This window comes from Phyllopteryx taeniolatus, chromosome 5 (genome assembly GCF_024500385.1).
Source record: "Phyllopteryx taeniolatus isolate TA_2022b chromosome 5, UOR_Ptae_1.2, whole genome shotgun sequence".
Taxonomy (NCBI): domain Eukaryota; kingdom Metazoa; phylum Chordata; class Actinopteri; order Syngnathiformes; family Syngnathidae; genus Phyllopteryx; species Phyllopteryx taeniolatus.
Window position 1 is genome coordinate 223,048 of NC_084506.1, and position 16,953 is coordinate 240,000.

A 16,953-nucleotide genomic window follows, 5' to 3' on the forward strand; every position below is an offset into this window, starting at 1 on the left:
TGGCGAGCCGTCAATACAACGGCGCTGTCCGATGGCGTCACTTCTCGGCAACACACAGTAAGACTAAAATTCCCAAAGTACTGTTCTACCTTCCTTCCGTATACATTCTTTATCTATGTATTTATCCGAAACAAATACATTTAAAATCAACGCTGAAAGCTCATGTATAAAATTAATTGACAAAGATGAAAACGAAGGATATTTTCGCTATACTTATAGTTTGTTAGTTTTGCAAACGTAAAATATCGTTTTAGTTAACGTTTTTTTTAAACACTCGTTTTTATTTTGTTTACAAAAATGTTTTTTCAATTTTAGTTTTAGTTATTTCAAACGTTTTTGTTTCCTATAACCTTGGTGACCTATAATGTGTGACAATGGCAATGACAATGTATCTGTCTGTTTATGACTCTCTTACCTTTTTATCCTCAGGGCTCATGTGGGCCATCAACATGGCTACGTTGTCTGTGCTCCATACCCAGGAGTGACTAGTAAAATATTCCAGCACCATCATGGCTTTATGAAGGCGAGTGATTGTCTTCATCATCCTTAGATAAGTAAGAAGGTGAGGTAAGGCAGATGTAGCATGAAGATTAAGGGATAGGAGCATATTGCTGACATAATTCAGGGAGGGGGTCTCAGTGGCAAAGCGAGGCAGGGTGAGAAAAGACAATGAGCTGTGTAGAAAGGCGTTTTGAGTGAGAACGAGAGTGATAATGGAAAAAGGAAAATAACGGCATGTCAGGTGTTTTAGTAGTGCTTTAGTAGTACTGCTGTTATTTGTAGATGAGATCAGTTTGATGTATCTTGAGCAGGGGTGTCAAACTCATTTTTGTCGTGGGCGACATCATAGTTACGGTTTCCCTCGGAGGGCCATTATGACTGATCCCAAATAAACGTATGATCACCTCATATCAGATACCATATACACATCAAATAGATAACTACTTTGGAAGTCAGAGGCCTGTAAAAAATATGTTCAACTAGTAATCAGTTCATTTTAAAAAGGGGATTGTTAAAAAAACCAAACTATATCTCAACATTAGTAACGAAGTAAATTAGCAGTTCTGGTATTCTAACACGAAACGAAGTCAATGCACATGATTTGCTTTCACAGGCCACATAAAATGATGTGGTGGGCCACATCTGGCCCCCAGGCCTTGAGTTTGACACCTGTGATCTAGGGTAATGTGAATATAAAGCAGCATTAATTCAGATCTACTTTCAGATTATCTTCATGCTATGGCAATGATTTACATGATGTGATAAGTGACTTGTCTTAAAAGATTTGAGTTTTGGCTATACAGTGGTAAGCATTTGTATGCCTTGATCGGTCTCAACCTCAATTCACCTTAAAATTGTCCCCAATTCTCTTTTAATCTCTCACATAATCCAGTTGGTTCTTTGGATAAAATGTATACAAAACATTAGTAGAAAGACATCGCATTGCAACTAAGTGCAGATTCAGTAATTACTGGTTTTAAAGCTGCAATGAGATTTCGGGCATAGTTTTTGTAAACCACTGTTCTAATTGTGATTTAATATAAACTAAAATTCATTAAATAACTATGGCCAAATGTTCTAATACACTGTTTTTTAATGAAGAAAATTAAATATGCATTTTACAGTTCCAGAAAATGTGCTCCATCAAGAGAATCCAGTTAATATGAAAGATATTTGATAAGTGGGTTGCATTAATGAAGTATGGAGGTTGATCTAAATCACGGTGTTGAAAACATAACAGCAAAACTTCTTGTGAGAAAAACTGAATGATCTCTGAGCCTTCAAACCAATAACTTTGGTGGAAGTTAAAGACTTCCAAATCTACACTAAGAAGACTCAGATTTCATCTGGCAAAGCAAACAAGTCCAATGAGATGAGGAGTATGCATTTTCAAGCAGCACATAGAGGCAAAGTTAGCTGCTGACAAGCTTAATGCAATTTCAACCACATTAATTTTGGACAGCTGAACCCAATGTGATATTTTGTTATATGGAAGTTTACCATACGTATCACTTCAAAATGCCATATACTAAATACCACTGTAAATAAAAACCAATTGAAAAACAAAGACTGTAATTTTGAATTATTCATTTGTTATGTTGTAAGCCTACCGGTATTTCAAAATCTGTGTGACGATCAGCAAAACTGAAAAATGTGGAGAGAAGAGCCTTGGTGCGTGACCAAGTGACCAAGAACTCACTCTGAGATCATCTGTGGAGATTGGAGACAAATTCAGACACAGATGGGGCAAGTGGAGCTTGGTGCCTGGTTCCGGAACCTCTACACCTTTGTAGAACTGAGGCTCAAGAGTTCAATCTTACAGACCATATCATTTGGGTGGCGGGTACATTACATTTTTCCACACGCTCGGTTTTTCATCAATAAGGCTCTTCTTTCCTTAATGCTCAATTTGTCTGGGTGGCCAGCTCGACAACTTGTTCTTGTACTTGCTCCAAATGTCTTTTAATATTTAGAGGCCAATATTTTCTTGGGATGAATTGATTTTCTTTGTACCTCCTTCCATTTTCGGGTACCGCCTACCCTCACTAGGGTTGCGGGCGTACTGGAACCTATCCCAACTAACTTGGGCGAAGTCGCAACAAAGACGACAACAACTTAAAACCTCAAAGTGAAAAAATCTGTTTTAAACACAAACATCCCACCCAATTTCTTCAGCTGGGAAAAAAACACACGTTGGGACATTTCCTGTTTCCCGTCAGCTTACAATTGAGGAACACTTTTCCCAACAATGCAAATGCGAACATGACAGAGTATATCGTGCATGAATGCTCACATTACATGCAGTATAGTGTTACTCACTATTGTAAGAGATGTAGCCATTGAGCATATACTATTGACAAAACAGCGTTTACAGAAAGGCTGCAGACCTTTGAAAAGTGCTACAAATCTTGAATCAAAACAGTTTGCTTTGATCTACTTGTGTTGTTATTAATGTTGCTACTTGACACTTTTTCTTAACCAAGTGGAAACTTGATTGGCAGGAAATTGCCTGTTCAGGCATTAATGCCAATTAACCTCCATGCCAAATGTTTAATATTTGTTTAAGTGCTATTCATGTGAACAAAGCCTGAGTCTGTTTTATTTATATTTTGTATCCAAGATATAAGTGGTACAGAAAATGGATGGATGGATATTTGATTTATTTTTCCACATTACAATGTCAATATTCCTTATTCTTAGAATTCTAATTAAAAGTGAATTGTTTTTAAAAAGGGTGTACCGTATTTTCACGACCTTAAGGCGCACCGTATTAAAAGGCGCAGTCTCAGTTACGGGGTCTATTTCTGTATTCAACACATACATAAGGCGCACCGTATTGTTGGGCGCAGGCATGGTAAAACATACGCTAGCTTAAAACATACGGTAGCATGCATGCACGCTAAAACATACGCTAGCATACATGGTAGCGTATGTTTTTAAAAAGGCAGCGAGTAAAGATTTATGCGCCTTATGGTCACGAAAATACGGTACTTGCATTATTATGCTCTAATATCATATCAGTGGCATAAAAAAATAACAATACTATTGTTTGTCATGATAGTTTTTGGGAAAAACAAATGTGATATCGTGACAGGCCTAAACACACACACACACACACACACACACACAGTCCCCTCCAAAAGTACTGGAACAGCAAGGTCAATTCCTTTGTTTTTGTTGTATCATGAAGACATTTGGGTTTCAGATCAAAAGATCACTATGAGACAAAAGTCCAGAATTCCAGCTTTTATTTTATGGTATTTACATCAAGATGTGTTAAACAACCCAGGAGAGAGCACCTTTTGTTTGAAGCCACCCACTTTTCAAGTGAGCAAAAGTATTGGAACAGACATTATGAAATTAACTTAAGTGTATAACATTTAATATTTGGTGGCATAACCCTTACTTGCAGTAACTGCATCAAACCTGCGACCCGTTGACTTCACCAGACTGTTACATTCTTCATTTGAAATGCTTTTCGAAGCCTTTACTGCAGCCTCTTTCAGTTCGTTTGTTTCTGGGAGTTTCCCCCTTCCGTCTCCTCTTCAGGAGGTAAAATGCATGCTCTATTGGGTTAAGGCCCAATGATTGACTTGGCCAGTCTAAGAACTTCCACTTTTTCCCCCTGATGAAGTCCTTTGTTGTGTTGGCTGTGTGTTTTGGGTCATTGTCTTGTTGCATGATGAAGCTTCTCACGAGTAGTTTGGATGAATTTTTTTGTAAATTTCCAGACAAAATGGTTTTGTAGACTTCAGAATTCATTCTGCTGCTACTATCATGAGTTACATCATCAATAAAGACTACTGAGCCAATTCCAGAAGCAGCCATGCAAGCCCAAGCCATGACATTACCTCCACAATGCTTCACAGATGAGCTTGTGTGGTTTGAATCATAAGCAGATTCTTTCTTTTTCCAAACTTTGACCTTTCCATCACTTTGGTAGAGGTTAATCTTGGTCTCATCTTTCCACTTCTTTGCGAAATCCAATCTGGCCTTCCGATTCTTTTTGCTGATGAGTGGTTTGCATCTTGTGGTATGTACATTTCTTATCTCAAACTCTTCTTCGAACAATAGATTGTGATACCTTCACCCCTGCCCTATGGTGGTTGGGTGTGATGTCACTGACTGTTGTCTTTGGGTGTTTTTTCACAGCTCTCACAATGTTGCTGTTATCAACTGCTGTTGATATTGTTGGCCGACCTGTTCGATGTTTGTTGCTCAGTACACCAGTACTTTCTTTTTCAGGACGTTCCAAATAGTTGCATTGGCTATGTCCAATGTTTGTGCAATAGCTCTCATCGATTTTCCGTCTTTTCTCAGCTTCAAAATGCTTTGCTTTTCTCCCAGAGCCAGCTCTGTGGTCTTCATGTTTGCTTAACAGCAAATACAGTTTTCACAGGTGAAACCCAAAGGCAAAACCAAGCACTAATGTTTAAGTAATCAATCTAAAAGACAACACCTGAGCAACTAGAAACACCAGTCACATTCCGATACTTTTGCTCACTTGAAAAGTGGATGAATTAAAACAAAAGGTGTCTTAGTCCAGAGTTGTTTAACACATCGAGATGTAAATACCATGAAATAAAAAGAGCATTTCTCAACTTTCTTAATCTGTAACCCAGATGTCTTCAGTATACAACAAAAACAAAGGAATTGACATTGCGGTTCCAATACTTTTGGAGGGGAATAAATATACCGTAAATTCTCGTGTATAATGTGAATCCTCCTCCCCCCAAATTGTCAAAAGCCAATAAAGCGCATTATACATAGTTATAGGGGAAAATGAAAAAAACATTCACATTATATAAATGTATGCCGCCATCTAGAGGTTATGAAAAACCTGTACACTTTCATTCCAATATGCCACCGCCACCAAGAGGTTAGGAAAAAAGTGTGCCAAAACTCTCATTCCAAAATGACAGGGGTACATATGACATGAATATATGTACAGTTGTGCTTACATATAAGTTACAAGTTTACATACCAAGGCAGAATTTGGGAATTATTTATTTATTTTTTTAATATAAATACGACTGAAAACTGAACAACCATCATTAATTTATTTATTGTTATGTTTTGTTTAATGATAATGCTTTTCTGACATTCTTGACAGTTTAATTTGAATCCCATTGAAATAAAATTTAATATTTTTTGCGTGGTCCTTCATGTTTTCTTTAAAGAATTGTACCCATCTTACAAATTCTGCCTGGGTAAATGGTAAATAGACTGCAATTAAATAGCGCTTTTATCTACACCATCACAGTGCCCAAAGGACTGCAATTATATAGAGCTTTTACCTACACCATCAAGTTGCCCAAAGCGCTTTACAAAGCCTCACAATTACCCATTCACACACACATTCATACTCCAATGGGCGGCTACTGCCACACAAGGTGCTGCCAGGCCCACTGGGAGAAATTAGGGTTCAGTGTCTTGCCCAAGGGCACTTCGACATGCGGACAGTTGTGGAGCCGGGATTCGAACCGGCGACCCTTCGGTCACTGGACGACCCGCTCTTCCAACTGAGCCACAACTGCGTTATCAAAAATTTGAGCACAACTGTGTGTTTTCTCATTTACTAAATAAAAGTAGGGGTGTGAATTTCAAAATAAGAGCAAGTCAATAAAAAGAAAGTATTACGTGTTCCAATTAAGTGGTTAACTTAAGAATAATTCCTTGAAAAAAACCTAACAAAATACAGATAATACTTCATGTTTTGATCATATAGGTAGAAGCAAAATCATGCATTGTAAAAATGCATTATACATATGTAGAAGGGTTTTCGCTCAACTTTGGGGGTGCGTATTATACAAGGGTGCGCATTATACACAAACAATTATGGTATATGTTTTTATACACACACACACACACAGACGCACGTATATTAAGCAGCTGAAATAAGTATTTAACACGTCACCATTTTTCTCACTAAATATACTTCCAAAGGTGCTATTGACCTGAACATTTCACCAGATGTTGGGAACAACCCAAGTAATCCATACATACAAAGAAAGTAGAACAAATAAGGTCAGAAATTAAGTTGTGTGTAAAAATGTGAAATGACACAGGGAAAAAGTTTTGAACACATGTAGAAAAGAAGGTGCAAAAAGGCATAGAAAGCCAAGACAACACCTAAAATCTATCAATCAAACAGCGATTGATTTGTCAGTGCAAATGAATACCAGCTGATTCAGTACTAATTGATGGCCTACAAAAATCTCTCATTGCCAAGGTGTGAGTCAAGATACATCTCATGATGGGTAAGAGCAGAGAGCTGTCTTAAGACCATCGCAAACTAATTGCTGCAAAACATAACGATGGCATTGGTTACAGGCGCATATCTAAGCTTCTGAATGTTCCAGTGAGCACGGTTGGGGCCATAATACCTAAGTGCAAAGCTTATCATACCACCATAGATTTGCCTCGATCAAGTGTTCCTCGCAGAATTTCTGACAGAGGAGGGCAAAGAATAATCAGAAGAGTTGTCCAAGAGCCAAGGACCACCTGTGGAGAGCTTCAAAAACACCTGGAATTAGCAGTTACTGTTGTCACAATGAAAACGGTGAGTAATGCACTCCGCCGCCATGGCCTCAACACGAAAGACCCCATTGCTGGAAAAAAAAAAAAAAAAACATGTCCAAGGTCATTTAAAGTTTGCTGAACAGCATTTGGACAAGCCAGTTAAATACTGGGTGAATATTGTCTGATCTGAAGAGAGAAAAATTGAACTGTTTGGATGCCATGATGCATACCACGTTTGGAGGAGAAATGGCACTGCACATCTCTTGCAAAACACCACACCAACAGTGAAGTTTGGAGGTGGGAACATGATGGTGTGGGGCTGCTTTTTCAGCAAATGGTACTGGTAAACTTCACATTATTGAAGGAAGAATGAATGTACAGAGACATTCTTGAAAAAAATCTGCTGCCATCTAGGAGGATGATGAAAATGAAACAAGGGTGGACATTTCAGCAAGATAATGATCCCAAAAATACTACCAAGAAAACTCAACTGGTTTCAAAGAAAAAAAATAAAGCTGCTAGAATGGCCCAGCCAATCACCTGACTTGAATCAGATCGAAAATCTGTGGAAAGAACTGGAACTCAAGGTGCATAAAAGAAGCCCACGGAACCTTCAAGATTTGAAAACTGCTTTTGTGGAATGGGTCAAAATCTCACCAGAGCAATGCCGGCATCTAGTTTCTCCATACAGGGGGAGTCTTGAAGCTGTCATTGCAAACAGAGGCTTTTCTACAAAGTACCGTATTTTCACGACCATAAGGCGCATATATATATATATTTAATTGAATACACTACAAAGACAAGATATTTAATGTTCAAACTGATAAACTCATAACTAAATTTTATGAGGCAACACGTTCCAAAAAAGCTGGGACAGGTGGCAAAAAAGTTGAGGAATGCTCATCAAACACCTGTTTGGAACATCCCACAGGTGTACAGGGTAATTGGGAACAGGTGGGTGCCATGATTGGGTATAAAAGGAGCTTCCCTGAATTGTTTAGTCATTCACAAGCAAAGATGGGGCGAGGTTCACCTCTTTGTGAACAAGTGCGTGAGAAAATAGTCGAACAGTTTAAGGACAATGTTCCTCAACGTACAATTGCAAGAAATTTCGGGATTTCATCATCTACGATCCATATCATCATCAAAAGGTTCAGAGAATCTGGAGAAATCATTGATTGCCTGTGACCTTCGATCCCTCAGGATCAAACTGCATCAAAAACCGACATCAATGTGTAAAGGTATCACCACATGGACTCAGGAACACTTCAGAAAACCAATGTAAGTAAATAAAGTTCGGCGCTACATCCGTAAGTGCCACTTGAAACTGTACTATGCAAAGCAAAAGCCATTCATCAACAATACCCAGAAACGCCGCCGGCTTCTCAGGGCTCAAGCTCATCCAAGATGGACTGATGCAAAGTGGAAAAGTGTTCTGTGGTCCGACAAGTCCACATTTCAAATTGTTTTTGGAAATTGTGGACGTCGAGTGCTCCAGGCCAAAGAGGAAAAGAACCATGCGGACTGTTATGGGCACAAAGTTCAAAAGCCAGCATCTGTGATGGGTATGGGGCTTTGTTAGTGCCAATGGCATGGGTAACTTACACATCTGTGAAGGCACCATTAATGCTGAAAGGTACATACAAGTTTTGGAGAAACATATGCTGCCATCCAACCAACGTCTTTTTCATGGACGCCCCTGCTTATTCCAGCAAGACAATGCCAAACCACATTCTGCATGTGCTACAACAGCATGGCTTCGTAGTAAAAGAGTGCGGGTACTAGACTGGCCTGCCTGCAGTTCAGACCTGTCTCCCATTGAAAATGGTGGCGCATTATGAAGCGTAAAATACGACAACAGAGACCCCAGACTGTTGAACAGCTGAAGCTGTACATCAAGCAAGAATGGGAAAGAATTCCACCAACAAAGCTTCAACAATTAGTGTCCTCAGTTCTCAAACGTTTATTGAATGTTGTTAAAAGAAAAGGTGATGTAACACAGTGGTAAATATGACCCTGTCCCAACTTTTTTGGAACGTGTTGCAGCCATAAAATTCTAAATTAATGATAATTTGCTAAAAACAATATTGAACATTAAATATCTTGTCTGTAGTGTATTCAATTAAATATAGGTTGAACATGATTTGCAAATCATTCTTATTTTCCTTTCGGCTTGTCCCTTTAGGGGTCACCACAGCGCGTCATCCTTTTAGATGTAAGCCTATCTCCTGCATTCTCCTCTCGAACACCAACTGCCCTCATGTCTTTCCTCACGACATCCATTAACCTCTTTGGTCTAGCTCTCTTGCCTGGCAGCTTCATCCTCATCATCCTTCGTCCAATATACTCACTATTTCTCCTCTGGAGGTGTCCAAACCATCGAAGTCTGCTCTCTCTAACTTTGTCTCCAAAACATCGAACCTTGGCTGGCACTCTGATGAGCTCATTTCTAATTTTATCCAACCTGGTCACTCTGAGAGCGAACATCAACATCTTCATTTCCGCCACCTCAAGCTCTTCTTCCAGTTGTCTCTTCAGTGCCACTGTCTCTAATCAGTACATCATGGCTGGCCTCACCACTGCTTTATAATCTTTGCCCTTCATCCGAGCAGAGACTCTTCTGTCACATAACACACCTGACACCTTCCTCCGCCCGTTCCAACCTGCTTGGACCCGTTTCTTCACTTCCTGACCACACTCACCATTGCTCTGGACGGTTGACCCCAAGTATTTAAAGTCCTCCACCCTTGCTATCTCTTCTCCCTGTAGCCTCACTCTTCCCCACCAACACTCTCATTCATGCACATATATTCTGTCTTACTTCGGCTAATCTTCATTCCTTTGCTTTCCAGTGCATGCCTCCATCTTTCTAACTGTTCCTCCACCTGCTCCCTGCTTTCACTGCAGATCACAATGTCATCTGCAAACATCATGGTCCACGGGGATTCCTGTCTAACCTCATCTGTCAGCCTATCCATCAGCACTGCAAACAGGAAGGGGCTCAGGGCTGTTACCTGATGCAGTCCCACCTCCAACTTAAATTCATCTGTCACACCTACAGCACACCTCACCGCTGTTCTGCTGCCCTCGTACATCCATCCATCCATTTTCTGAGCCGCTTCTCCTCACTAGGGTCGCGGGCGTGCTGGAGCCTATCCCAGCTGTCATCGGGCAGGAGGCGGGGTACACCCTGAACTGGTTGCCAGCCAATCGCAGGGCACATGGGAACAAACAACCATTCGCACTCACAGTCATGCCTACGGGCAATTTAGAGTCTCCAATTCATGCATGTTTTTGGGATGTGGGAGGAAACCGGAGTACCCGGGGAAAACCCACGCAGGCACGGGGAGAACATGCAAACTCCACACAGGCGGGGCCGGGGATTGAACCCGGGTCCTCAGAACTGTGAGGCTGACGCTCTAACCAGTCGGCCACCGTGCCGCTGCCCTCGTACATGTCCTGTATTATTCTAACATAGTTCTCTGCCACTCCAGACTTCCGCATGCAGTACCACAGTTCCTCTCTGGGCACTCTGTCATAGGCTTTCTGGAGATTTACAAAGACACAATGTAGCTCCTTCTGACCTTCTCTGTACTTTTCAATCAACATCCTCAAGGCAAATAATGCATCTGTGGTACTCTTTCTAGGGATGAAACCATACTGTTGCTCGCAAATACTCACTTCTGTCCTGAGTCTAGCCTCCATTACTCTTTCCCATAACTTCATTGTGTGGCTCATCAACTTTATTCCTCTATAGTTCCCACAGCTCTGCACATCCCCCTTGTTCTTAAAAATGGGCACCAGCACACTTTTCCTCCATTCCTCAGGCATCTTCTCACGCACTAGAATTCTATTGAACAAGCTGGTCAAAAACTCCACAGCCACCTCTCCTAGATGCTTCCATACCTCCACAGGAATTTCATCAGGACTGCCTTTCCATTTTTCATTCTCTTTAATGCCTAACTTCCCCCTTACTAATCATTGCCACTTCCTGGTCCACCACACCTGCCTCTTCTACTTTCCCTTCTCTCTCATTTTGCTCATTCATCAACTCCTCGAAGTATTCTTTCCATCTAGCTAGCACACTGCTGGCACCATTCAACATATTTCCATCTCTATCCTTAATCACCCTAACCTTTCTCTGATCACCTTGGCTGCAGTGGTCCAGTCTTCTGGAAGCTCCTCCTATCCAACGAGAGCCTGTCTCACCTCTTCCCGAAAAGCTGCACAACACTCGTCCTGTCTCAGCTTCCACTGCATGGTTCTCTGCTCTGCCTTTGTCTTCCTAATCTTCCTCCCCACCACCAGAGTCATCTTACACACCACCATCCTATGCTGTATAGCCACACTCTACCCTACCACAACCTTACAGTCGGTAACCTCCTTCAGATTACATCGTCTGCACAGGACGTAATGCACCTGCGTGCTTCTACTTCCGCTCTTGTAGGTCACCCTATGTTCCTGCCTCTTCTGGAAAAAAGTGTTCACTTCAGCCATTTGCATCCTTTTTGCAAAGTCTACCACCATCTGTCCCTCCAAGTTCCGTTCGTGCATGCCGTACTTACCCATCACTTCTTCATCACACCTATTTCCTTCACCAACATGTCCATTACAATCTGCACCAATCACGACTCTCTCTCTGTCTGGGATGCTCAGAACTACTTCGTCTAGCTCCTTCCAGAATTTGTCTTTCACCCCTCGGTCACATCCTACCTGTGGGGCATAGCCACTAATCACATTATACATAACAGCCTCAATTTCAAGTTTCAGCCTCATCACTCGATCTGATACTCTTTTCACCTCCAAGACATTCTTAGCCAACTCTTCTTTTAAAATAACCCCGACTCCATTTCTCTTCCTATCTACACCATGGTAAAATTATTTAAACCATGCCCCTAAACTTCTAGCCTTACTGCCTTTCCACCTGGTCTCCTGGACGCACAATATATCAACCTTTCTCCTAATCATCATGTCAACCAACTCCCGGGATTTTCCTGTCATAGTCCCAACATTCAAAGTCCCCACATTCAGTTCTAGGCTCTGTTCTATGGAATTCTTTGGATGAACGCTCATATTTGTTTGGCAAAGTTTTAAGCCGGATGCCCTTCCTGACGCAACCCTCTGCATTTATCCGGGCTTGGGACCGGCCTACAGTTTGCACTGGCTTGTGCCCCCAATAGGGCTGCATTCAATGATTTCCAAATCATTGTATTCTGTTTTTATTTTTGTTTAACACGTCATCCCAACTTCATTGGAATTGGGGTTGTATGTTCTTGCACACAAAAGCTTTTACTCTGATTTCGCTTTGTATTAGTTTTGGAAATAGTAATTGATTTATATTCATTTGATTTGCTTGATTGGTTGTTGTTTATTTGACCATGTAAATCTATATTTTGTGTCATGACCTGTTCTGCTTTTCATTCATTTTCAGTTTATATTAAAACTCTATTGCTGAAAAAAATACTTTTTTTGCCTTTGCTTGATGTAAGTATCTATGGGTCGAAATTGACCCGTAACACTATAGATGTTACTTTAGTTACTAATATTAAAATGAAATAATAATAAATAAAAATTTAATTAAGAGATGTGTTCTATACTCCTCAGTAATAGTCAGGTAACACAACAACCTTTTATTTATTAATATAATTCCCTTGAGGCTCATTTTACCATTTTTTTAAAAATTGAAATCGAGGGGTATACTGACAAAAAAAGGCCCAGAAGCCCAGACCAACATTTTCATGGATAAGGAAGCCTAACAAGGTAACCAAGAGATGAGAAACAAATTCGATGATAGCTAATTGTTTTTAGTGTATTTTATAGCTGATTTAATACATGTGTCAAAACCGACACGTTAACATAAGAGATGACAACAGAAAGCTAATACAAGAGGAAGGTTAAAAAACTAACAGAGCACCGATCCAATCACAAGCTGGAGCAATGTGTCTATTTATATGACTTGTTCATTTACTGTATATACTTGTGAACTGTATATACTGAGTATCTTCAAAAGTATTCTCTAGTCAGGTCATGTATTCTAATCAGGTCAAACAAACATTACAGAAATAATGGGTGCTAATTTACTGTAATGAACTTGAATTATTTTAGTGTAAGGCTGCAACATAAGTAATGTTGAAAATTACCAGAATACTCTCTGTATGAGTTTGTAACAGAAATGCATATCTTACTAGATGTGCAGGGCGGTTTGTGTGAAAAAACTAGGCCAGACTACCATGGAGAATACAAGTGGACACACAACCTTACCGAGGCTTTTGGCCTTTCAGCCTGAGATAGAAGTCATAGAGGAGAGCTGGCAGGGTGTGGCTGACAATTGTCCAGTACTGATTAGTAAAGGGGTTGGAGCGGAGATTGACATTGGGCCTTCTGAAGGCCTGATCTAAAGGATTGGTCTTGAAGGTCATGTTTATACAGTTCTCTGTAGGAGAAAGAAATGACAAACAAGAAGAAGAAAAATAGGAGGCATAAACAAGCTGTGATCCCTCCTCCTGTGGTTATTAAGGATACACCTATTGCGTCATGCTATTAACAGTGTTAGCTTGTTAATAGCATCATGCAGTGAATATCTACAGATCAGATGATCTCTGAAATAAAAACTGGGTGAATTCAATCCCCGAAAGTTATTACAAATCAGCAGCTAAGCAAAGCGGTTTAAAAAACCTCAGTTGGGTTTCCAAAGGCATCTTCACATTTAAGCCAACTTTCGTTCATTTATTCAGGATGAACTCAGATGACCTAGGTGTCCATTATTTTTGGAAACTCAACCAGGAATTAATCACTGCTCGTGGTAGAATGTAAAGAGTGCAGAAACCAGCAATATTTCCCTGCTTATGCAGAGGACCATCTGGGTTATACATTCTTTAATTTACAAGCATTGCATTACACATGAGCAGCACAGCTTTAGATGTTACTACACTGACAAAGAAGAGATAGAAGTTAAGCAGCAAAAAAGTATGCGTGTGGGGGAGTTGGTGCATTTTGGAAAACAAGATGGAGCCAGGAAGCCCAATACGGCGATCGCATATAAGGTTACCTGGGTTCTCGTCCAATCAGCCTGAGGTACACATCATACAAGAAGGCTGGAGCCTTGTGGCTCACAGCGATCCAGTACTGATTGATTAGGTGATTGGATGTGAGATTAACATTGGGCCGACGGAAAGCCTGCTCGAGAGGGTTCCTCTTGAAAGTAGATATTACATGGTATTCTAAAAAACAAAAGTCGTCAACAAGTATAAAATGTGTTATATTATTTTTAGTTTTGTCTGGACCAGTGCCATATATAATCTTTTAAAAATAAAATTTATTTCTAAGATGTCTTCAAACCTGAGCTGCATAAAAGCAATAAACATTTCTTGAATATGACCACAATTGTTAACTAGTTGTATCATCATCAGTCTGCTCTGGCCAGATGAATTTTCATTGTAATTCCAGGTGTTGTCATCTGTGCTCATCTCTACTTACTTCTCTACTTTAGGGAGGCCAGTAGTTTTAAAAATAATGTTCATGTAAGTGGTTGTACAGCGGATAAATCATGCAACAGATCTCACCTGCTACCAGATGGACCTTTCAATATGAGTTTCCGAACACATTCATGCTTTGAAACACCTAAAGATTAATTAATGGAATTAACTGCTGCCATGAAGCCTCTCTTTGTCTTGACAAGTGTAATAACCCGTTTATCAAAACCATCACACTAACGTGCAGCTAAATTTCCACACTGCATTTGCAAGGCCAATCATTTCAGAGCTCTATGTTTTATTCCAGTTTGCAATAAAAAAATTCCTGCATTGTGCCTTGAGTTCTCAATAAAACTTATTTCAAGTCTCTACATAGCTGCTAGGTCAAAATATAATGTGACTAATGTGATATAATGCAATTATTTGTTGAGTTTATTTGATGTTTGATTGTCTCCTATGAAAATTAAAACAGTTGTTGATAGCTTTTGATTAATTTTTATTTATGTTGGGACAGGCCTTTGGTTGTGGAAGACAAAAAGAAAAGAAAAAATCATGCATCCCTGCTTTGAACAACAACATAGGCAATTATTGCTTATATTTTTAGGAAGGTTTATTTATCTTTGTTTAATGAAGTCTAATTACCTAGTAATAAAACATTGCATACAGGCATATTATGCAGTGCTTAATTCATGCTTCCAGGTGTTTGTGGGATAGTTTCAACTTGAAGACACCATTAATGGCCAAGTATAAAACATAACAATATTAGTTTACCATTGAAAGTAATAGAAATTGATGAACGTAGCTCTGAACACTCTTGAGTCAAATATTTCAACCTTACAACACTCAACAATGACTAGCTAATAGCCCAGTTCGGATGTGGCAGATGGATCAGATGTCATGCAGAATTTGTAATTAGGTGCCAGCTTTCTCTCATCGAGAACTACAACTACCCTGTGAGAGTCGTTTACGCAGGCTGTGTTTAGGTTACAATAGAAAGACATACCAACTTCGCCCCAGCGAAATGGGTTGATGCCACCAGTTGTGCAGTTGTAAACCAGAATGGATTTGGGCCTACAATGAGACGGCAACTTTAATTAAAAGCACTGTTTGAAGAAATTTTTGAATACATTAAAAGATCTGGAACTATATGATCACAATGGGCCTGATTTACTAAGATCCTAGGTAGTGGGCGCTAAATTGCATGCTCATTCTTACAGATTGCACCCAGTATCGGTGGGCATGTTGTGTGTGCGCTACTAAGTTTTTCGTCTTTTACTGAGATGCAATATAGCAGGAGCTAAATTCTATGCATGCGCTGTTGGCAACAGGTGTAAAGGTGGTGGAGACCACTGAATATAAAAAAAGGCTTTTGCGCTACAATGTGGGCAAATAATTTTTCCCTGTTCTCTGTTCTCATTTTGCCTTGCACTTCCTTGTCATGGTTATGCACTCCTAAAAGAACAGGCCAATCAAAACTGCGCAGCAATTTTGCGCGCTTGGCAGACGCAATCCTGGATGCACCCAGTTAATAGATCAGTACGGGTGAGCAACCAAGTTTTCATTTACAGTATTTTTGCATGTGCAAACCATAAGTAAACCAGGCCCAAATATGTTCAGTTTCCAACCTGTTCTTTTTTTGTGATCCAGAGTACCAGGCTGCAGCCAGTGTGGCATTGATGACTACATCTACAGGTACCAAGTCAGCTACTGCGTCATTAGATGCTCTCATTGTACGTAGGATCCCTTTACCTGCCTATAGAGAAATAAAACATGATGGATCCAACAATGCATTTAAAAATTCAAATGCAGGCTCCATTAGGCTCTGAAATGGTCTTTTAACAGCCACTGGATTTAGTTTGAAGTTAGGTAAATACCAATAAGGGGTGCTGTGAAAAGTCTGCCCCCTTCCTGATTTCGAATTTGTTTTTAGTACTTGTCACACTTAAATGTTTCTACTCTAGCCAATTATCTAAACAATACAAGTAAATACGAAATGCTGTTTTCTAAATGATTATTCTATTTATTGTACTTTCTTATTAAATAAGGGAAAAGAAAATCAAAACCTGGCCTTATGTGAATAAGTAATTGCATTCTTGTTAAATCATGAGTTAAGATGTATTGATGTGCTGAATTAGGAACCCGTAATACAAAGTAGGCTACAAAAGCTAATAAATAAATAAAAAATAAAATACATTTAATTAAAAAAAAGAGACCATGAAATAATCAAAAGAATTTCAAGAACAAATAAGATGCAAAGTCAAAGGTTACAAAGCGATATCCAATGCTTTGGGACTCCAGCGAACCACAGTAAAGGCCCTTTCACACTGCAATTGGTCAGTGTGAAAGGACGACGACAATAGGGGTGCAGCCGTCCCATTATTTAGATAAACCCAAAACCAAAGTTTTAGGTTTCAAATTGATTCTCAGTTTTAGGATTAATATTGAAAATTGTTACAGT

The 16,953-nt window shown here is 39.8% G+C and overlaps 1 long non-coding RNA gene across 1 annotated transcript in view; it reads right to left on the reverse strand.

The window, feature by feature from the left end:
- Positions 1-430: 430 nt before the first annotated feature.
- Positions 431-16,953, reverse strand: part of LOC133478079 (uncharacterized) — a 53,222-nt gene continuing 36,699 nt past the window's right edge. Inside the window, exons 8-12 of the long non-coding RNA XR_009788559.1 lie at positions 16,121-16,248; positions 15,499-15,566; positions 14,072-14,243; positions 13,285-13,456; positions 431-545 (exon numbers count right to left, since the gene is read on the reverse strand). This is a non-coding gene — a long non-coding RNA (uncharacterized LOC133478079). The remainder of the gene's footprint in view (positions 546-13,284; positions 13,457-14,071; positions 14,244-15,498; positions 15,567-16,120; positions 16,249-16,953) is intronic.